The 23,263-nt window shown below is 39.2% G+C and overlaps 1 protein-coding gene and 1 long non-coding RNA gene across 3 annotated transcripts in view; both read left to right on the top strand.

Moving 5' to 3' along the window:
- Window positions 1–23,263, top strand: part of PHF24 (PHD finger protein 24) — a 309,837-nt gene that overhangs the window by 79,856 nt on the left and 206,718 nt on the right. The window lies entirely within an intron of this gene.
- LOC134807748 (uncharacterized) lies at window positions 7,463–22,368 on the top strand. Its single transcript, XR_010148964.1, has 3 exons — window positions 7,463–7,584; window positions 20,496–20,555; window positions 21,741–22,368. It is a non-coding gene; the product is annotated as an uncharacterized LOC134807748 (long non-coding RNA).

The raw sequence follows: 23,263 nt of genomic DNA, 5'->3' as shown, positions 1-23,263 counted from the left end.
ATGAATTTTACTATTCATCTTTATATTGCACATTGTCAGTTTTTTTTTAATAGATGGGGTATGATTTATTCATTCATCCAACAAATTTTGACCCCTTCTGTATGCCAGACACTATTCTTGATACTAGGAGTACAGAAAAGAACATACTGATATAGAGCTTACATTATAGAAAGAGAGCAGATGATAAATAAATGGATAAATACCGTAGTGTCAGGGAGTGATAAATGCTATGAAGAAAGATGAAGTACCTTCTCAAATCTCTGAGACTTGGTAAGGGGAAAAAGATGTAGAACATATATGGGACACTTACTAGAATTTTTTAAAGACTTTGTGGTTGGTTGCTATTAGAGACTGGTGGTCAGGGTATGGCATGGTAGAGAGAGAGCCCTACTCATACTCTTTTGTGCTGTTTGATTTTTTTAAATTTTATTATTATTATACGTTAAGTTTTAGGGTACATGTGCACAATGTGCAGGTTAGTTACATATGTATACATGTGCCATGCTGGTGTGCTGCACCCATTAACTCGTCATTTAGCATTAGGTATATCTCCTAATGCTATCCCTCCCCCCTCACCCTACCCCACAACAGTCCTCAGAGTGTGATGCTCCCCTTCCTGTGTCCGTGTGTTCTCATTGTTCAATTCCCACCTATGAGTGAGAATATGCGGTGTTTGGTTTTTTGTTCTTGCGATAGTTTACTGAGAATGATGATTTCCAATTTCATCCATGTCCCTACAAAGGACAGGAACTCATCATTTTTTATGGCTGCATAGTATTCCATGGTGTATATGTGCCACATTTTCTTAATCCAGTCTATCATTGTTGGACATTTGGGTTGGTTCCGAGTCTTTGCTATTGTGAATAGTGCCGCAATAAACATACGTGTGCATGTGTCTTTATAGCAGCATGATTTATAGTCCTTTGGGTATATACCCAGTAATGGGATGGCTGGGTCAAATGGTATTTCTAGTTCTAGATCCCTGAGGAATCGCCACACTGACTTCCACAATGGTTGAACTAGTTTACAGTCCCACCAACAGTGTAAAAGTGTTCCTATTTCTCCACATCCTCTCCAGCACCTGTTGTTTCCTGACTTTTTAATGATTGCCATTCTAACTGGTGTGAGATGGTATCTCATTGTGGTTTTGATTTGCATTTCTCTGATGGTCAGTGATGGTGAGCATTTTTTCATGTGTTTTTTGGCTGCATAAATGTCTTCTTTTGAGAAGTGTCTGTTCATGTCCTTTGCCCACTTTTTGATGGGGTTGTTTGTTTTTTTCTTGTAAATTTGTTTGAGTTCATTGTAGATTCTGGATATTAGCCCTTGGTCAGATGAGTAGGTTGCAAAAATTTTCTCCCATTTTGTAGGTTGCCTGTTCACTCTGATGGTAGTTTCTTTTACTGTGCAGAAGCTCTTTAGTTTAATTAGATCCCATTTGTCAATTTTGGCTTTTGTTGCCATTGCTTTTGGTGTTTTAGACATGAAGTCATTGCCCATGCCTATGTCTTGAATTGTATTGCCTAGGTTTTCTTCTAGGGTTTTTATGGTTTTAGGTCTAACGTTTAAGTCTTTAATCCATCTTGAATTAATTTTTGTATAAGGTGTAAGGAAGGGATCCAGTTTCAGCTTTCTACATATGGCTAGCCAGTTTTCCTAGCACCATTTATGAAATAGGGAATCCTTTCCCCATTGCTTGTTTTTCTCAGGTTTGTCAAAGATCAGATAGTTGTAGATATGCGGCATTATTTCTGAGGGCTCTGTTCTGTTCCATTGATCTATACCTCTGTTTTGGTACCAGTACCATGCTGTTTTGATTACTGTAGCCTTGTAGTATAGTTTGAAGTCAGGTAGCGTGATGCCTCCAGCTTTGTTCTTTTGGCTTAGGATTGACTTGGCGATGTGGGCTCTTTTTTGGTTCCATATGAACTTTAAAGTAGTTTTTTCCAATTCTGTGAAGAAAGTCATTGGTAGCTTGATGGGGATGGCATTGAATCTATGAATTACCTTGGGCAGTATGGCCATTTTCACGATATTGATTCTTCCTACCCATGAGCATGGAATGTTCTTCCATTTGTTTGTATCCTCTTTTATTTCATTGAGCAGTGGTTGTAGTTCTCCTTGAAGAGGTCCTTCACGTCCCTTGTAAGTTAGATTCCTAGGTATTTTATTCTCTTTGAAGCAATTGTGAATGGGAGTTCACTCATGATTTGGCTCTCTGTTTGTCTGTTATTGGTGTACAAGAATGCTTGTGATTTTTGTACATTGATTTTGTATCGTGAGACTCTGCTGAAGTTGCTTATCAGCTTAAGGAGATTTTGGGCTGAGACAATGGGGTTTTCTAGATATACAATCATGTCATCTGCAAACAGGGACAATTGGACTTCCTCTTTTCCTAATTGAATACCCTTTATTTCCTTCTCCTGCCTAATTGCCCTGGCCAGAACTTCCAACACTATGTTGAATAGGAGTGGTGAGAGAGGGCATCCCTGTCTTGTGCCAGTTTTCAAAGGGAATGCTTCCAGTTTTTGCCCATTCAGTATGATATTGGCTGTGGGTTTGTCATAAATAGCTCTTAGTATTTTGAGATACGTCCCATCAATACCTAATTTATTGAGAGTTTTTAGCATGAAGGGTTGTTGAATTTTGTCAAAGGCCTTTTCTGCATCTATTGAGATAATCATGTGGTTTTTGTCTTTGGTTCTGTTTATATGCTGGATTACATTTATTGATTTGCATATATTGAACTAGCCTTGCATCCCAGGGATGAAGCCCACTTGATCATGGTGGATAAGCTTTTTGATGTGCTGCTGGATTCGGTTTGCCAGTATTTTATTGAGGATTTTTGCATCAATGTTCATCAAGGATATTGGTCTAAAATTCTCTTTTTTGGTTGTGTCTCTGCCTGGCTTTGGTATCAGGATGATGCCGGCCTCATAAAATGAATTAGGGAGGATTCCCTCTTTTTCTGTTGATTGGAATAGTTTCAGAAGGAATGGTACCAGTTCCTCCTTGTACCTCTGGTAGAATTCGGCTGTGAATCCATCTGGTCCTGGACTCTTTTTGGTTGGTAAGCTATTGATTATTGCCCCAATTTCCGAGCCTGTTATTGGTCTATTCAGAGAGTCAACTTCTTCCTGGTTTAGCCTTGGGAGGCTGTATGTGTCGAGGAATTTATTCATTTCTCCTAGATTTTCTAGTTTATTTGCGTAGAGGTGTTTGTAGTATTCTCTGGTGGTAGTCTGTATTTCTGTGGGATCGGTGGTGATATCCCCTTTGTCATTTTTTATTGCGTCTATTTGATTCTTCTCTCTTGTCTTCTTTATTAGTCTTGCTAGCGGTCTATCAATTTTGTTAATCCTTTCAAAAAACCAGCTCCTGGATTCATTAATTTTTTGAAGGGTTTTTTGTGTCTCTATTTCCTTCAGTTCTGCTCTGATTTTAGTTATTTCTTGCCTTCTGCTAGCTTTTGAATGTGTTTGCTCTTGCTTTTCTAGTTCTTTTAATTGTGATGTTAGGGTGTCCATTTTGGATATTTCCTGCTTTCTCTTGTGGGCATTTAGTGCTATAAATTTCCCTCTACACACTGCTTTGAATGTGTCCCAGAGATTCTGGTATGTTGTGTCTTTGTTCTCGTTGGTTTCAAAGAACATCTTGATTTCTGCCTTCATTTCGTTATGTACCCAGTAGTCATTCAGGAGCAGATTGTTGAGTTTCCATGTAGTTGAGCGGTTTTGAGTGAGTTTCTTAATCGTGAGTTCTAGTTTGATTGCACTGTGGTCTGAGAGACAGTTTGTTATAATTTCTGTTCTTTTACATTTGCTAAGGAGAGCTTTACTTCCAACTATGTGGTCAATTTTGGAATAGGTGTGGTGTGGTGCTGAAAAAAATGTATATTCTGTTGATTTGGGGTGGAGAGTTCTGTAGATGTCTATTAAGTCCGCTTGGTGCAGAGCTGAGTTCAATTCCTGGGTATCCTTGTTAACTTTCTGTCCCGTTGATCTGTCTAATGTTGACAGTGGGGTGTTAAAGTCTCCCATTATTATTGTGTGGGAGTCTAAGTCTCTTTGTAGGTCACTCAGGACTTGCTTTATGAATCTGGGTGCTCCTATATTGGGTGCATATATATTTAGGATAGTTAGCTCTTCTTGTTGAATTGATCCCTTTCCCATTATGTAATGGCCTTCTTTGTCTCTTTTGATCTTTGTTGGTTTAAAGTCTGTTTTATCAGAGACTCGGATTGCAACCCCTGCCTTTTTTGTTTTCCATCTGCTTGGTAGATCTTCCTCCATCCTTTTATTTTGAGCCTATGTGTGTCTCTGCACGTGAGATGGGTTTCCTGAATACAGCACACTGATGGGTCTTGACTCTTTATCCAATTTGCCAGTCTGTGTCTTTTAATTGGAGCATTTAGTCCATTTACCTTTAAAGTTAATATTGTTATGTGTGAATTTGAACCTGTTGTTATGATGTTAGCTGGTGATTTTGCTCGTTAGTTGATGCAGTTTCTTCCTAGCCTCGATGGTCTTTACAATTTGGCATGATTTTGCAGTGGCTGGTTCCGGTTGTTCCTTTCCATGTTTAGTGCTTCCTTCAGGAGCTCTTGTAGGGCAGGCCTGGTGGTGACAAAATCTCTCAGCATTTGCTTGTCTGTAAAGTATTTTATTTCTCCTTCACTTATGAAGCTTAGTTTGGCTGGATATGAAATTCTGGGTTGAAAATTCTTTTCTTTAAGAATGTTGAATATTGGCCCCCACTCTCTTCTGGCTTGTAGAGTTTCTGCCGAGAGATCCGCTGTTATTCTGATGGGCTTCCCTTTGTGGGTAACCCGACCTTTCTCTCTGGCTGCCCTTAACATTTTTTCCTTCATTTCAACTTTGGTGAATCTGACAATTATATGTCTTAGAGTTGCTCTTCTCGAATAGTATCTTTGTGGCGTTCTCTGTATTTCCTGAATCTGAACGTTGGCCTGCCTTGCTAGATTGGGGAAGTTCTCCTGGATAATATCTTGCAGAGTGTTTTCCAACTTGGTTCCATTCTCCCCGTCACTTTCAGGTACACCAATCAGACATAGATTTGGTCTTTTCACATAGTCCCATATTTCTTGGAGGCTTTATTAGTTTCTTTTTATTCTTTTTTCTCTAAACTTCCCTTCTCGCTTCATTTCATTCATTTCATCTTCCATCACTGATACCTTTTCTTCCAGTTGGTCTCATCAGCTCCTGAGGCTTCTGCATTCTTCACATAGTTCTTGAGCCTTGGCTTTCAGCTCCATCAGCTCCTTTAAGCACTTCTCTGTATTGGTTATTCTAGTTATACATTCGTCTAAATTTTTTTCAAAGTTTTTAACTTCTTTGCCTTTGGTTTGAATTTCCTCCTGTAGCTCAGAGTAGTTTGATCGTCTGAAGCCTTCTTCTCTCAACTCGTCAAAGTCATTCTCCATCCAGCTTTGTTCCGTTGCTGGTGAGGAGCTGCATTCCTTTGGAGGAGGAGAGGTGCTCTGCTTTTTAGAGTTTCCAGTTTTTCTGCTCTGTTTTTTTCCCCATCTTTGTGGTTTTATCTACTTTTGGTCTTTGATGATGGTGATGTACAGATGGGTTTTTGGTGTGGATGTCCTTTCTGTTCATTAGTTTTCCTTCTAACAGACAGGACCCTCAGCTGCAGGTCTGTTGGAGTTTGCTAGAGGTCCACTCCAGACCCTGTTTGCCTGTGTATCAGCAGCGGTGGCTGCAGATCAGCGGATTTTCGTGAACCGCGAATGCTGCTGTCTGATCGTTCCTCTGGAAGTTTTGTCTCAGAGGAGTACCCGGCCATGTGAGGTGTCAGTCTGCCCCTACTGGGGGGTGTCTCCCAGTTAGGCTGCTCGGGGGTCAGGGGTCAGGGACCCACTTGAGGAGGCAGTCTGCCCGTTCTCAGATCTCCAGCTGCATGCTGGGAGAACCACTGCTCTCCTCAAAGCTGTCAGACAAGGATATTTAAGTCTGCAGAGGTTACTGCTAACTTTTTGTTTGTCCGTGCCCTTCCCCCAGAGGTGGAGCCTACAGAGGCATGCAGGCCTCCTTGAGCTGTGGTGGGCTCCACCCAGTTGGAGCTTCCAGGCTGCTTTGTTTACCTAAGCACGCCTGGGCAATGGCGGGCGCCCCTCCCCCAGCCTCGCTGCTGCCTTGCAGTTTGATCTCAGACTGCTGTGCTAGCAATCAGCGAGACTCCGTGGGCGTAGGACCCTCCAAGCCAGGTGCGGGATATAGTCTTCTGGTGTGCCATTTTTTAAGCCCGTCGGAAAGGCGCAGTATTAGGGTGGGAGTGACCCGAATTTCCAGGTGCCGTCTGTCACCCCTTTCTTTGACTAGGAAAGGGAATTCCCTGACCCCTTGCACTTCCCGAGTGAGGCAATGCCTCGCCCTGCTTCGGCTCGCGCATGGTGCGCTGCACCCACTGTCCTGCGCCCACTGTCTGGCACTCCCTAGTGAGATGAACCCGGTACCTCAGATGGAAATGCAGAAATCACCCATCTTCTGCTTCGCTCACGCTGGGAGCCGTAGACCGGAGCTGTTCCTATTCGGCCATCTTGGCTGCCCCCATTGTCAGTTTTAAATGTAAATATCAGAGCACTTCACTTTCATGCGGTATCACTAACATTACAGAATTCATATTCTGGATGCGTGCACATCTACCGACACTATGGAAGTCAGTGGCTTCCATAATATGCTTACCTTATACTCACTTTGAGTCTTGCTGAACTCAGACATTGGTCCACCAGAATTCTGTGTTCATGGGGCATTGCAAATGCTATATTTGAATGGTGACAGACATATTGCATCTATCTCCTCTGCTCATGCACATACTACATTATTTCACTGGACATGGCTACAAATGACAAGTTCAAAGACAAAATTAGACTCTGCACTCCCAGAGCTTATTCTCTTTCAGAGGTTATGGGCAATGGGAAACACATTCAGGGATATTTTAGGGCTATCCCATGCAAGCTGTTTAAGAAGCTTGAATCTGGATCCGGCCAAAACCACAGACTACGGCTCAAATATGGGCCTCAGCAAGACCAGAGTCCTTCTTTTCTGGGAAGTTACAGCAAAGGGCACCTTATGCTATTCTGGGTTGTATGCAACTAGCATGGTAGTTGAGTGGTTTCTTTGGAATTAGACCTAGATTTGAATCTTACTTTTACCACTTTTTTTGTGACCTTGGGCAATTTTTTTCCCTTTCTGCATTTCAGACTTTTTAAAAAATCTGTAAAATGGAGCCAATAGTAATATCAACTTCACAGAATGCTTGTAGGATTAAATGGGATGTTGTAAATTAAGTTTAGCACTGTGCCTGGCGTACGTTGGTGGCTATAATAGAAGAAAAGCTATGACAAAACACAAACCTAAGGAACACTCTCACTAAAGACTTCTTCTGGCCCTGCTACCTGCTTATCTTGCTCTTCATTGCCTTTGTTTGGTAGAGAGTGGAGTGAGCAACACAACTGGAAAACAGGAAGAAATTGAAAGCATTAAAAAATGGTAAAATGAAAGTAAAACTGTCACTATTGGAACGTGGTATGACTGTATTCCTGAAAAACCCAAGGTAATCAACTAAAATTTACTACTACTAGTAGGTGGGGGGAGAGAGAGAGAGAGGGAGAGAGAGAGAGAATTCAGTCAGGTAGCAGAATGTAAAAATTAATATGCAGAAATAAAAAACTTTTGTGTATACAAATGACAATTAGAAGATATATTGGAGGAGAAGATCCCCTTTACAATAGCAACACAAGGAATAAATACCCAGAAACAAAATATGTAAAACCTTTTTGAGAAAAAAGGTAAATCGTTTTCAAATATATAAATGCAATCCTTTTTTTGGAGACAGAATCTTGCTCTGTCACCGAGGCTGGAGTGCAGTGGCGCAGTCTTGGCTCATTGCAACTTTGCCTCCCGGGTTCAAGTGATTTTCCTGCCTCAGCCTCCCTAGTAGCTGGGATTACAGGCACCCAACACCACGCCTGGCTAATTTTTGTATTTTTACAAAATGCAAAATAGGGTTTCACCATGTTGGCCAGGCTGGTCTTGAACTCCTGACCTCAGGTGATCCGCCTGCCTCGGCCTCCCAAAGTGCTGGGATTACAGGCATGAGCCACCATGCCTGGCCATAAATGCAATCTTGAACAAATAGATATACCATATTCTAAGGGATAGAAAGACTCAACAATTCTTCCCAAGGTAATTTATAAACTAATGTGATCCCAACAAAAATTCCAATAGATTTCTCTGGTTAGGGGGCCCAATTAGACAAGCTGATTCTAAATTTATGGTTGAAGGTAAGCAAAAATATCCAGGAAAACTCTTAAAAGAAAGAACTATGATAGCACTGAGATTAGTGCTGTCAGTTAATAAGAGACTATATAGTCTTAATAATTAAAACAGTATGGTACTTATGCATAAACTGACAGACAAACAGAGCAGAACAAAATATCCAGGAATAGAGCATGTATGTATTAGTATACGAGAGAGGTAGCATCTCAAATCAGTAGAATAAACATGTATCTTTTGAATAAATGGTTTTAGGACAACTGGCTAGCCTTCTTGAAAAAGATAGGCAAATTCATAGGTTGTATCATATACTTGGGTTAACTTCAAATTAATAGAGGATTTAATTTGAAAAAATCATATATAAATAGTGCTTACGTGAAAATAGTAGAAGAATACATGGAATGACTCTTTTAGAACCTTATTGAGAGGAAAGACTTTCTAGTTAAGACAATGAAACCATAAAATAAAGGATTAATTTATTCTACTACATAGAATAAATATAGTGTGTTTTGCGTAGTATAACACACTATAAGCAAAGCCAAAAGACAAACTACAACCTGAAAAAGTTGCAAACCTTATTAGACAAAACACTGATTTGCCTTATATGTAAAGAGTACCCAATGATCCAACAGAAAAATTGGCAAATGACATAAACAGTCCACAGAAAAAGAAATACTAATGACCCCTAAAGACATGAAAAGATGGTCAAACTTATAAGATAGATGCAAATTAAAATCACACCTTTTTTCTCACAGCAGATTGACAAAATTCAAAAGTTTCATGGCACACTCTTTTGGCAAGATGAGGAGCTACTGCAATCTCACACTTCGTTGGTGAGAGTGCAAAATAGTACAATTCCTGTGGAGAAAAATTTTAGAAGTATTTATTATTAATTTCAAATATATTTTCCTTTTGACCCAATAATCCCAATTCTGATAATTATTCTCACATTTAAGTCTGTCTTGACAACAGCATTTCAGAGGACCCAAATTAACACATACCCTTTGTGTGCGAAAGGTGGGAAAAATAAGAATATGTTCATATTTGCCTATATTTATACAAAAAAACACCAGAAAGATATAGAAGAAAAGAAGTTAGGGGAAGCAATAGAAATGGGATGGTGGTATGGGTTAGGTGGAGAAATGGAAGAGGGCAACACTTTTGAAACCGTGTGAGTGTATTATCTATGCAAAAAAAAGTAAAGTCTCTTAAGGTAATTCTTGGAGAAAGATTTTTAAAATTTATTGTGGCCGGGCATGGTGGCTCATACCTATAATCCCAGCACTTTGGGAGGCTGAGGTGGGTGTATTACTTGAGGTCAGGAGTTAGAGACCGGCCTGACCAACATGGTGAAACCCCGTCTCTACTAAAAATACAAAATTAGCCAAGCATTGTGGCGCACGCCTGTAATCCCAGCTACTCGGGAGGCTGAGGCAGGAGAATCACTTGAAACCAGGAGGCAGAGGTTGCAGTGAGCCGAGATTGAGCCATTGCACTCCAGTGTGGGTGACAAGAGCAAAACTTTGTCTCAAAGTAAATAAATAAATAAATAAATAAATAAATAAATATCTATTGTGAAATACAGTCATGTGTCACTTAGTGACAAGGATACATTCTGACAAATGAGTCACTGGACAATTTCATTGTTGTGCCAGCATCATAGACTGTATTTACACAAACCTAGATGGTATAGCCTACTACATGCTGAGGCTATATATTGTGTAGTCTATTGCTGCTAGGCTATAAATCTATACAGCATGTTACTGTACTGAATACTGTAGGCACTTGTAACAAAATGGTAAGTATTTGTATGCCTGAACATAGAAAAGGTACAGAAAAAATACAGTTTAATCTTACGAGACCACCATTGTGTATGCAGTCCATCATTAACCAAAAAGTTATTATGTGGTACATGACTATAATTATAGACTCATGGAAAATTACAAAGATAGTACAGAGAGGACATATATGCCTTTTGCTTGGGTTTTCCCCAATGGTTACATTTTATATAACTATAGTAAAATAATCAGAACCAGGAAATTTACATTTATATAATGTATATGATTACTTTATGCCATTTTATCACATGTGTAGATGTGTGTAACCACCACTGCTATCAAGGTACAGAACTATTCCATCATTATAAATAATCAGGAGAAAGATTTTGATTGTACATACTAGAGAGAAAGCTAACAGCTGCGGTGTTAGGAATTTAGGTCTGAACCAGGGCTCGAACCCAGAATGATTTGTTTTAAAGAAAACATTTTGTGGTGCATTTCTCCAAGGTAAGGTTGCGGAGGCTTCAGTCAAACAGATCAATAAAATGTCCCTGTCCCCATCCTCATTTTGAGATTGGCTGAGACGTGCTAGGATTTAAGATTAAAAGCTGTGTTTTATTATGGAAATTCATCAAGATAATAGCCGTTAAATAACACCAGGTGCTAAATATTAAGAAAGCTAATTTGAAAGCTGATTCTTAATTCTGAACATTAAATCAGCCTTACAAAGGTTTCAGCTCAGGTTTCAGCTGAGGTTTCAGCTCAGATTTCAGTATCTTTATGCCATAAGAACAAGTTATAATGAATTAAATTAAACTCCCCAAGAGACTGATTCCTAGGATCAGTCAACAATGCATAAGAGCCTTGCTGATGGGAATGTGAATTGTAAAAACTCTTCTGGAGGGAAATTTCCTTAGCGATATCAAAGGCTTTAAAATATGCCAATATTTAGACTTAATAATTTCACTTTTTGAAATTTTTCCTAAGGAAATAATTGTGTGTATAAAAATTGATTACCTAGTATGTTCATCAAATGATTTATGAGAAGAAAACTGGAGACAACCTACGTGACTGGTTTGAACCTAAAAGGCTAAGGACTTGCAGAGAGGAAGGTCGGACAAAAATCTTTTATGGAGTAATAGTTAGCTATGTGTATTCATACAAGATATATAAAAAATGATTAAAGAAGAATGAATAAAAATGATTTAAAAATGACAAAGTAGGTAAATAAGTAGGAAAATAAAAATGGAAAATATTCTTTCTATACATGAATACATATTTAATCTCAAAATTCTATTTAAAATTACACATTAAAAAGGAATCCTCACTGAACTAAATTTAGTAAGTGGATGATGGAGTTTGGAGCCAGGTTTCTTACGACTGGAGTGGGAATTTGCAGATGAGCAGGGGAGGAGGCTAGCATGATCCATGTACTAGTGGATTACAGTTGGCAATACCAGTATAACCTCATGTTTAGCTTAATATAGATACATATGGTTACAAATAGAAATATGTAGAAATATTTACAAATATGTGTATATATACCGGTTAGTATATATACCTATTTCCTTGCTCTGTCAGCTGAGAGGATCTAAAAGACCAGGAGCACCAGTAGCAATGAGCATATCTAGCTCTCAGAATTCTGTTGTTGTTTTTTTTTTTTTGAGATGGAATTTTGCTCTTGTTGCCCAGGCTGGAGTGCAACGGCGCGATCTCGGCTCACCGCAACCTCCGCCTCGTGGGTTCAAGTGATTCTCCTGCCTCAGCCTCCCAAATAGCTGGGACTACAGGCATGCGACACCACGCCCAGCTAGTTTTGTATTTTTAGTAGAGACGGGGTTTCTCCATGTTGGTCAGGCTGGTCTCGAACTCCCAACCTCAGGTGATCCGCCCATCTTGGCCTCCCAAAGTGCTGGGATTACAGGCGTGAGCCACCGTGCCCGGCCCAGAGTTTGGTTTTTAATACCATCCTCCAATAAAATGAAGCAGGGCTTCTTAGAGAAATGGCTGATTTTAGGACTGGGTCAGAAAACATGCAAGATGAGCTTGAAGCATCTTCTAGTGCCAGAAAGAAACAAGTGCTAAAAAAAAAAAAAAATTGGTGGAGATGTCAAAGGAATTCAGAAGTCAACTGCAAGAGTTCCCAATGACTAAGCCTGGAATAATTTGAGAAACAAAATAAACACAGCAATGTTGGATTACAATCCAAAGGATAAAACAAATATCACAAGTCTACACTGATATAAATAAATGATTGAATAAACAAATAAACGGGGAGAATAAATAAGTAAACGGGAGAGAAGAGTGTGTACCCTTGACATGATATGATGAAAATGGCATTTTAGATTTGTAGTCTTTCTCCCCAGAACCCATAACCCCAGTCTAATTATGAGAAAAACATCAAACAAATTCCAGTAGAGGAGCCTCCTACAAAATATTTGACCAATATTTCTCAAAACTGTCAAGGTCATAAAAAACAAGGAACATCTGATAAACTGTCACAGGCAAGAGGAACCTGAGGATTTATGACAACTAAATGTAATGTGGGGTCCTGGATGGGATCCAGGGATGGAAAATAGCATTGGGTAAAAACTAAGGAAATCTGAGTAAAATGTGGACTTAACGAATAATGATGTATCAATATTAGTATATTGATGGTAGCAAATGTACTATACTAATGTAAGATGTCATCAACAGGTGACTACATGCAAAAATGCAGCTGGACCTTTACCTTATACTATACACAGAAATTAACTCAAAATGAGTCAGAGACCTAAATGTAGAGCTAAATAAGACTCTTGGCAGAAAACATCAGGGAAAAATTTTATGGCATTGGATTTGGCAATGATTTCTTGGCTATGACACCAAAAGCACAGATGATACCAAAAGATAAAGATGTAACTTAAACTTCATCAAAATCAAAAACTTTTGTGCATCGAAAGACACTATCAACAGAGTGAAAAGTCAACCCACAGAATGGGATAAAATACTTGCAAATCATATATCTGATGAGGGATTGCTATCCAGAATATATGAAGAACTCCTACAACACAGCAACAACAACAAAAAAAACAAACAATCCAATGTGAACATGGGAAAAAGACTTGAGAAGGCATTTCTTTAAAGAAGATATAGAAATAAGCCAAACCGGCCGGGTGTGGTGGTTTACGCCTGTAATCCCAGTACTTTGGAAGGCCGAGGTGGGTGGATCACCTGAGGTCAGGAGTTGGAGACCAGCCTGGCCAACATGGTGAAACCCTCTCTCCACTAAAAATACAAAAAAATTACTGGGAGCAGTGGCGGGCACCTGTAATTCCAACTATTCGGGAGGCTGAGACAGGAGAATCGCTTGAACCTGGGAAGCAGAGGTTGCAGTGAGCGGAGATCGTGCCACTGCACTCCAGCCTAGGCGACAAGAGTGAGACTCCATCTCACACACACACAAAAAAAGCCAAACCACAGTGAAAGATGTTTGATATCAGGAATTAATAGGGAAATTATGCAAATCCAAACAACAGTGATTTGTACTTCACACCCACTAGGATGGCTAATATTAATAATAATAATAATTGTTGGTGAGGATGTGCAGAAATTGGAACCCTGGTGCATTGCATCTGGAAAAGTAAAATGTTACAGTTGTTGGGGAAAACAGTATGGTAGTTCCTCAAAAAATTAAAGGATTACCATATGATCCAGCAATTCTACTTTTGGGAATATACCAAGAATAATTGAAAATGGGAACTTGAAGAGATATTCGTACACCCATTTGTAACAGTATTGTTTACAATAACCAAAAGGTGGAAACAATCCAAATACTCTTCAGCAGATGAAGAGATAAACAATATATATAATAGAATATTATTCAACCTTAAAGAGGGATGAAATTCTAATACATGCTACAACATGGATGAACTTTGAAGATTTTATACTAAGTGATATAAGGATACAAAAGGACAGATATTATGTGATTCCACTTATGTAAGGTACCTAGAATAGTCAAATTCATAGAGACAGAAAGCATACTTGTTAGCAGGGACTGGAAAAAGGGAGTAATGGAGAGTGATTGTTTAATGTGTACAGAGTTCCAGTTGGGATAATGAAAATTTCTGGATATGGATGGTGGTGATGGTTGTACAGCAAGTGGGAATGCACTTAATGCCAGTGAACTGTACACTCAACAATGATTAAAATGGCAAATTTTATGTTTTGTATATTTTACTACAATAAAAATATATATGCAATTGGGTGTGAGGTACATGGAAACTGTACTATCTTCTCATTTTTTCAGTAAATCTAAAAACGTTCTAAAAATAAAATCCATTTAAAAAAATTAATCCTTGTTTCCCAAAGGGTTAAACATAGGTACCACAGGACTCAGCAATTCCATTCCTAGATATTTGCCCAAAAGAAATGAAAACATATGTCCACACAAAAATTTGTACACAAATACTCATGACAGCATTATTTATAATAGCCTCCAAATGAAACCAACCTAAATGCCCAGCACTGAATATCCATTCATTGTTGTATATCCATATATGGAAATATTATTTGGCAATAAAAAGGAATGAAGTAGTTATATATGTTGCCACATGGATGAACCTTGAAAAGATGCAAAGTAAAAGGAGCCAGTCAGAGAAGACCACATACTGTATGATTCCACTTATATAAAATGTCCAGAATAGGCAAATCTGTGGAGATAGAAAATAGATTAGTGGCTGCCAGAGGCTGGTTGAAGGAAATTTTAGGAGTGATTGCCAACAGGAATCACCAGAGTTTCTCTTAGAGGGATGAAAATATTCTAAAATAATTTTGGTGATGGTTGCAAAATTCTGAACATACTAAAAATCATAGAATTGTATATTTTAACTGTACTCTTAAAACTTACTTTTAGGATGGAAATTCCACAACTGGAGAAGTAATCCAAGATTACATGCCACTGTTTCCACCCAGAACCTTGCTCTGGAACCCCAATAATTTATAAATTTGGCTGCTTTGTGGTGTCCCATATGTCATGAAGGCTTTGCTCATTCTATTATATCCTTTTATTTATCTGACTGGATTATTTCAAAACACTTATCTTCAAGTTTAGAGATTCTTTCTTTGTTTGGCCTAGTCTATTGTTAAGGTGTTTGAATGTATTTTGCATTTCATTTAATAAATTATTGAGTTCCAGAATTTTTGTTGGTTCTCGTTTATATTTATCTATCTCTTTAGCAAATTTCTCATTCATATCCTGAATTGTTTTCTGATTTCTCTGTATTGGTTTTCAGAATTCTCTTGTATCTCACTGAGCTTCATCTAAATCAATAATTTGAATTATTTTTCTGAGATCTTGTGAATTTCTTTTTAATCATGATCTGTTGTTGGTGAATTATTGAATTCCTTTGGAGGTGTAATATTTCCTTGTTTTTTCATGTTTCCTGTGTCCTTACATCGATGTCTGCACAATTGGGACAACACAATTGGTCCCTCTTCCAATTATTTGAATTTACTTTCATAGGGGAGGACTTTTTCCTGAAGATGTATCTAAGGTGTTGGTTTGATGACACACTATGGCTTGATTCTGGGTGCATGCAGTAGCATAGTCTTTGCATGATTTATTTGGCTGTAAACAGCATCAGTGGTATCTGTAATTTCCTCAGTGGCTTAGGATGCAGTTATTAGAGGAGGCAGTGAAGATTTTCTGGGGATGGGGATGCCAGGTAAGGCAGTCTTTGGGCCCCATTGGTGGCAGCAGTAGCTGAGTGTGTCTGTTCTTGGGCCCCAGGGTGGTATATGCTTGTACTGGTTTTAGGGGGTCCAGGTGGGCTGATTCTTGGGCCTCTGTGTCACTCAGATGTCAGTAGTGGCAGCAGTAGGCTGGGTGGGTGGGGAGGTTCTCAGGACCCTGGGAAGCCAGCATGGTGAGGGTGATGGCAGTGGTGGCATGACTCTCTGGGCCCTGGTTGGTGTGTGCTGGCATTGGTAGTGAATGTGATGGTCTGGGCAGGCCAGTCTCTAGGCCCACAGGTAGCCTGGGAGGAATGTTCAGATGCCAATGGTGGTGGATTGGGCTGGGAGATCCCTTAGCCCCCAGATTGTGGCTAGGGTGAGGGCAGTGAAGTTGGGCAATGGCCGTACTGATGCCCTACTACTAGGGAGGGTGGTGCTGCCCTCAGTGGTGGCAGCCTAGGCCAGTGGGTGGAAAATGTGCGTGCCTCTCACATTTCAATTCTGGTGGTACTTGTGCCTCAGCCCTTGCTGCAGTAGCAAAGTAGTGCTTTGCTCATGCCTCAGTCCCAATGGAAGTATCTCAGCCCTCAGCCTGGGATGTGGTAGCCCATGGTAGCTGGTGCCTAATTCCTGGGGACAGAAGCCCATACTTCTCTTGTGCCTCAGCCCCAGCACTGCTGAGCTCCAGGACAGTGTACTGTCTTTTGAGGGTGAGGCAATTTTCTGTAGCTGTTTAGGTCTCAGGGACCCAATATTAGCTCCCTCCCTGGAGCAGTGTCATTTCACAATCTCCTGTCAGCTTCCTACTTTAGTTTTAGGGCCCACAAGGGTCATGGGACTCTCCAGTGGCTAGGATTGCAGAAGTCTGTGGTGGTAATGTGGATTGCTGAGGGTCTGTCACTTACCCTTTCCCCACATTGGTTTCTAGCTAATTCTGGCCAAGCGGGCTGCCATGCTTTGTTTTTCTTCCTTGCTTTAGGTATTACCTGTCACTTTTCTATTGGGTTCCAGTGTTCTCTCTTGGATGATCTATTCAAAGTGTGATTATCTACTCACTATTTTGGTTCTTCTTGGTGGATAAGGTGAGTGTGAAATGTTTCTCATCAGCCACAGTAAGGAGGAACAGAAGAATAAGAAAGACATGAGACACGTACAAAACAAAAAGCGAAATGGCAGATGTAAATCTAACCATATCAATAATAACATAAAAGTAAATGGATTAAATAATTCAATCAAAAGACAGGAATTGTCAGATTGGGTTACAAAAATGAGATCCTGCCTCATGATGTCTAAGGGAGATGTATTATAGACAAAGATACAAATAGGTTGAAATAAAAGGATAGCATAAGGTGTACCATGCAACTAGCAACCATAGGAGAGCTAGAGTGGGTTATACTGGTCTCAGACAAAATAGACTTTAAGACAAAAATGCCATTAGGTATAATGGACATTTTTATAATGATAAAAGGGTCAATCCCTCAGGAAGATGTAACACATACAAATGTATGCGTATTTATACAGAGTCCCAAAATACATGAAGAAAAACTTAACAGAACTGAAGGGAGAAATAGACATTTCAACAATAACTGTTAAAGACATCACCTACTTTGAATAATGGATAGAAAAGCTAGAGATATAATTAACAAGGATACAGAAGACATAAACAACATTATAAATCAACTAGACCTAAGAGACATCTATAGAATACCCCACCCAACAGCAGCAGAATACACATTCTTTCCCAGTGCACATGGAACAGTCTCCAGGAAAGACCATTTGCTAGGTCATAAAAAAAGACTCAATAAATTAAAATGATCAAAATCACACAAAATATATTCTCTGATTACAATGGAATGACATTAGAAATCAATATCAGAAGGAAATTTGGAAAATTCACAAACATGTAGATTAAACAACATACTGCTAAATAAACAGTGAGTTAAAGTAAAATCATAAGGGAAATTACAAAATACTTTGAGGTAAAGATAACTACCAAAACGTATGGAAAGCAGCAAAAGCAGTGCTGAAAGGGAGTTATAGTGATAAACATCTATATTAAAAGAGAAAAAAGATCTCAAATCCATAATTTTCCACCCTGTGAAACTGGAAAAAGAAGAGCAAACTAAATTCAAGGCAAGCAGAAGGAAGAAAATAATAAAGATTAGAGCAGCAAGAAATGAAAGAGAAAATAAAAGAATAGAGAAAAATCAACAAACTCAAAACTTGGTTCTTTGAAATGATTAAATTAGTAATTAAGAAGCTTCCTGCAAAGAAAATCTATGTTTTCTTTAGCTTTCCTATGTGTTTCTACGTTGAGGATCAGAAGACTTAATATTGTTAAGACGGCAATGCTCCCTATATTAATCTACATATTCAACACAATCCTTATCAAAATTTCAGTTGAATTTGTTGGAGAAATTGACAGGCTAATCCTAAAATTTAGATGAAATTTTAAGAGACCCCCTAATGGCCAAAACAATCTTGAAAAAGAAGAACAAAGTTGGAGGAATCACACTTCACAATTTCAATACTACAATTCTACAGAAATCAAAATATTGTTTTACTGGCATAGTAGACATATAGACAAATGGGAGAGAATTGAGAGCCCACAATTAAACTCTCACATATATGGTCAATTGTTTTGTTTTGTTTTGAGATGGAGTTTCACTCTTGTCGCCCAGGCTGGAGTGCAATGGCACGATCTTGGCTCACTGCAACTTTTACCTCCTAAGTAAAGTGATTCTCCTGCCTCAGCCTCCTGAGTAGCTGGGAGTACAGGCGCCTGCCAACACGCCCCGCTAATTTTTGTATTTTTAGTAGAGATGGGGTTTCACCATGTTGGTCAGGCTGGTCTCGAACTCCTGACCTCAGGTGATCCACCTGCCTCAGCCTCCCAAAGTGCTGAGATTACAGGCGTGAGCCACTGTGCCCAGCTGGTCAGTTGATTTTTGATGAGGGCCCCAAGACCACTCAAGGACAGTCTTTCAACAAATAGTTCTGGGAAAACTGGATCTCCATAGGCAAAAGAATGAAGTTGGACCCTTACCTTACACGCTGTACAAAAAGTAACTCAAAATGGATCAAAAACCTAAATTTAAAAGCTAAAACTATAAAACTCTTAGAAGAAAATATGGGGAGAAATCTTCATAGCCTTAGATTTGGCAATGTTTTCTTTTCTTTTCTCTTCTTTCTTTTTTTTCTTTTCTTTTCTTTTTTTTCTGATACAGAGTCTTACTCTGTTGCCCAGGCTGGAGTGCAGTGGTGTGATCATGGCTCACTGCAGCCTCCACCTCCTGGGCTCAAGTGATCTTCCCGCCTCAGCCTCCCGAGTACAGGAGCACACCACCACACCCAGTTAATTTTTGTATTTTGTAGAGAAGGGGTTTCACCATGTTGCCCAGGCTGGTTTTGAACTCCTGGGCTCAAGCAATCTGCCTGCTTCAGCCTCCCAAAGTGTTGGGATTCTAAGCGTGAGCCACTGCGCCTAGCTGGCAATAGTTTCTTAAATATTACACCAAAAGCACAATAAACGAAGAAAAATAGGTAAATTTGATGTCATAAAAATAACATTTTGTGCATCAAAGGACAGCATCAAGGGAGTGAAAATCATTTGACAAAAGCCCAGCATTCAGAACATATAAATAAATCCTACGACTCAACTACAATGGCAAAATAAACCCCAACTTTTAAAATGGGCAAAGGATTTGGAGAGACATTTTTCCAAAGAAGATATACAAATGGCCAGCAAGCACATGAAAAGATGCTCAACATCATCATTAGTCATTAAGGGAGATGCAAATCAAAACCACAATAAGGTACCCCTTTCACAATGAGATACCACTATCACATATACTAGAATATCTATAATAAAACAACAACAGAAAATAACAATTATTAATGAGGATGTGGAGAAACTAGAACCTTTGCGCATTGCCAGTGGGAATGTAAAATAGTGCTGCTGCTGCTGTGTAAAGCAGTTTGGCAATTTTTCTGAAAGTTAAACATTGAATTACTATATTCCACTCCTAGGTAAATACCCAAACTAACCGAAAACAGGAATTCAAACAGATATTTGTGCATAAATGTTTATAACAGCATAATTCAACAATAACTAGAAGATAGAAACACCCCAAGGTCCATTAACAGATGAATAAGTAAACAACATGTGGTATATAGATATAATAAAATATCCGATCATAAAAAATGAAGTTCTGAACCTTGAAAACATTACACTAAGTGAAATAAGTCAAACAAAAAGGACAAATATTATATGATTTCATTTGAATGAGGTACCTGTAATAGGCAAATTCATAGAGACAGAAAGTAGAATAGATAAACTAATGGTTTGGAGGCAAGGAGAGTGGGGAATTATTGCTTAAAGGAAACAGAGTTTTTGTTTGGGTTGGTGAAAAAGTCTTGGAAATAGATAATGTGACGGTTGTACAACATTGTGAATGTAACTAACATTACCAAAGTATACATTTAAAAATGGTTAAAATGGCACATTTTATGTTATCTATCATCACCACAACTTAAAATAATGAATAATATAGCAAAACCCCTTGAATTGTACACTTTAAATGGCTGAAGTTATGGTATGTGGATTATATCTCAGTAAGGCTGTTAGGGAAAAAAAAAAAAGCATTGTAGGAAGTAGTTGGGAAATGTGTTAGTTCAACCCCATCATTTTCTGTAGGGGGAGAAAGCAGCAACAATGCATGTGCCAGTGAATTCCACTCTTGCAATCAATAGGTTGGTAAGTACAGCAGTTATCTGCAAAACTCTGTATTATTTCTATTATTAATGTGACATTTCCCAGGCACAGTAAGAATAGAAGGGCTGAAATTACATTCATTGTCCCCACATGGGAGAGAAGAACCTCCTGAAATCATGGGTTCTAGGCAAAATGTCCAAATCTCCACCTCATAATGGGACAGGAAGCAGGGTACATGAGCTAGCTCTGGAATGTGAGATTCTTTCCTGAAGAAGGAGGAATGATGAAACTGAGGGAGTAAATGAAGTCCTCCAACTTGCACGAGAGCTGGGTTACAAAACTCACTGAAGTGCTCAGTGGCTAATTATTAGTGGAGATCACAGAGGCAGTTAGCAAATCAGTGGATGGTCACATGTCAGAGGCCTGAAAAATGAGAGCAAGACTCAGTGATTTTGGGGTAAGTAGGGTAGAGGAGGGACAGGGGAGGATTTCTCAGCAATTTCCTATAATAATAACCACTCGTGGTTTGTTTTCTGGTAGACACACATCTCTCAACAATTCATTAGTTCACTCCATCCACAGCTCCTCTATTCTCTAGCAGTTTGCCTCCCTCACCCCACCAAATCCCATACCTCGCTTATGAAAAGTTGAGGATTATTTCTTGGACTGATTCAAGGTCACAGAGATATTTGAATGCCATATGGCTAAAAATACAGATCCAATCTGCCTTCCAGTCCAGTGACTCATCCTGTCACTAGAGGTAGAGAGCAAGAGCATGAAGTGGAAGTACTAGACTTCCAACAGCGATATAGACTACTCCAATCCCTGAGGCAGAGGTAAGGGTCTGACTTAGAGAGGCATTTATGAATTCATGGGAAGTAGCTCTTCTTCCATGTTTGGAAGAGCTTCCCAAACATGCCAAGTCTTATGCAAAACAAACTTGAGAAAGCTCCACACCCAACCTACTGTTTGATTGGGAGAGGCCTACATAGCAGTGGTAGGGTTTGGGGATGGGGTAGGATGAGGGATGGATCCCTGCTCCAAACCTATACCTTTAAGCTAGTCTGACTTATCCAAGCACCAGGCATCAGAAAAGCCTCAAATACTTGAACTCCAATCCCAGAAAACATCCATCTAAGCCCTTCCTGATTTAGCTGCAAACTGTGTTCATCTAGGTTGCGTTTTGTTTCTGACCTGTTTCTGACCTATCTCTTTTCTTATTTGTAGCATTGCTCCTGCCTCCAGAATTCCCAATTGATCCTCATTTTTCAGCTTGACTCTCAGCTTTGCTTAAGAATTCTGTTTAAACTCACTTTGGATCTTCCTGCTCCTTGCTGCCCCATCCCAGTTCGGTCCTTAGAACTTAAATCCTGACAGTGATATACTTGGCTGATGCTTCAACCAGGACCACCAGGTTTAGTCATAAGCGTGAAAGGAAGCAAGTTACACTGCTCCATCTTATCCACATGGATTTCATGAAAGGGCCCGATAACTTATTAAAATCCATCCTCTCTTCTCCGGACTCTTAATATTGAGAACTGAAACCATTTACTCCTACACAGCTTACTATCTACGTTAACATGACTTTAATTTCAATTGTCTTCACATCCCAAGACTTTGTGCTCCTGGCTTCAAAACGACCTCTTTTCTTTTTTCACCAATCCTAATATTCTATCATAGCCCTTACCCTATCCTAATTAAGCCCTCTCTATTGCACTCACCCCTGCTCTGACAGACCTGCCTTAAACTAGACTTCAAAATCTGAATAAATCAAATCTTGTTCATTCTCCTCCAAGAAACTACCATATTATGTCTCCCTTATCACTGTAAGAAATAAAATAATCTTTTTCTTATCAATAAGTTGTTCTGGTAATATTTAGGGACTTGGAATTTGATCAGTTTCCTGATATTATTTCCTACAGATTACAGAAAATGTAATACTGCATTGGGAGGGCAGTAACTTAATAACCTCAAGCTTCCCTTATAAAGAATATCAAATAAAGTGAATAGCAGTTTCTGGAATACAACCTGAACTCCAGTTTAACTTTTTAATTGATGTATAATGTTGCCTTTCCTGTTCTAGCCCATTTGTAATTTTTAGGTATCATTAAAACTTTTCTTAGACCAGTAAATCTCTCCATCTACTTGCTGAAATTTCTGCTCTATATTTTTTAGCATAGACTTTGAGATAGTTTTTAAACACTGCCTCCAAGAAGCCAGCAGCTAGTGGGTTTGACAGCTATTTCCTCTGTGCTCGAGTCAGTGCCAGAGTAGCTTCTGTAGGTAATCTCCCTGCATGGCTGGCTGGCAATATCATTTTGATATAAGATATTCTCTAAGGAAGAGTTTCCATAAATAGGCTTGCTGCTAGAGCTGGTGGAGGCGTCTTGCCTAGTAATTAAGTTTTCTTGTACAAGGAGTTATATGGTTTTGTATGTGCACAAGTGAAAGTGCATAAGACATGCGTGGGCAGGTACGCATTCAACTTGTTTGTGATGTTCTCAACTAGGAGTTCATGCTTCAGGGAGTAGGCAATGATTGCTTATTCTACCATTTCAGAATTTGCATAATATATCTGGGGAAAATATTTTAAAATGTACTATGACCTTTTTATCTTGTAAGGAGTGAAGGAAATCCTTATCCTATTCCAATTTGAATTATGTTCAGCCTCAAACAGTACCATAAGATGGTATGGTAGGTGCAGGGAGACAGCACTGTTAACACATAGTTCACATGCATAGTCTGAAAGT

The sequence above is a fragment of the Pan troglodytes genome, chromosome 11 (genome assembly GCF_028858775.2).
Source record: "Pan troglodytes isolate AG18354 chromosome 11, NHGRI_mPanTro3-v2.0_pri, whole genome shotgun sequence".
NCBI lineage: Eukaryota > Metazoa > Chordata > Mammalia > Primates > Hominidae > Pan > Pan troglodytes.
This window is presented reverse-complemented; position numbering and strand designations above follow the sequence as displayed.